Raw genomic sequence first — 1,111 nt, forward strand, 5'->3', positions numbered from 1 at the left:
CAAGTTGGATTTATATTTCTTATTTGTTCTTGCAGCCAAAGTGCTAGTTCCTTTAATATGTTAACAAAAACATAAGGAGCATCCATGTGTCCAAATAAATACACTGAATTTTAGAAAAACATATTACTTTGAATTCAAATTGTCATAAAAACAGGTGTTTCTCTATGTTGCATGTAATGAAATAAATCCCTACTCTTTGAGAAAAACTCTTTGAAGCAAAACCCAAACTTTGTTTTACCTGCTGCCTGGCACCCTAAAAGAAATTACTCTCCCTTTTAAAAAGAAATTTTTTTTGATACAGGATCTCACTTTGCTGCCCAGGCTGCTGTGCAGAAGTATGATCAAGCTCTCTGCAGCCTCCATCTGCTGGGCTCAAGCAGTTCTCCCACCTTAGCCTCCTAAGTAGCTGGGGACTACAAGTGTGTGCCACTGTGCTCAGCTAGTTTTATTTTTAGTAGAGACAGGGACTCACTATGTTGCCCAAGCTGTTCTTGAACTCTTGATCTCAAGCAATCCTCTCGCCTCAGCCTTCCAAAACATTGGGACACATGTGTGAGCCACAGCACTTGGCCTCTTTTTTATTTTTCTTTTTATAATAGAGATTTCAAATGAATATTTTTCCAATGTTACCTTCAGAGGTTCAGGACTTCTGCTTTTAAAACCTGCAGCCTACCATGGAAGACCAAAAAAGTATTCCCTATTTCCCAACTGCAGTATGTATAAATACATATCACTATAAAATGTGAAGAATAGATAGTGTGATAATATACATGAATGACATTTTTGTTGGTCATAAAATTTTGATGAAAAGTAATTAAGGTTTTAATTTTATAAGGTTTTTCAAAATGTTTTTCTGAGATACACTTTTATTCATATCCAGAAAAATTACTGGATATGAATTTATTTATATCCAGAAAAAAAAGGATAATACAAAATAGAAATAATGTCTCTGAGAGCAGGAAGTATCCTCTCATGCTTGATCAGTTTGAGGTTTTTAATTAAAATGATAACACAGGGAACTCATAACAGGACCTGGTCAGAGTATCCCAGATCCATTAAAGATTGGATTCATTGACTTTGAGAAAAGTACATTTCTCAGGGATCAGCTGGA

Source organism: Cebus imitator, unplaced genomic scaffold (genome assembly GCF_001604975.1).
Source record: "Cebus imitator isolate Cc_AM_T3 unplaced genomic scaffold, Cebus_imitator-1.0 Scaffold476, whole genome shotgun sequence".
Classification (NCBI taxonomy): Eukaryota; Metazoa; Chordata; class Mammalia; order Primates; family Cebidae; genus Cebus; species Cebus imitator.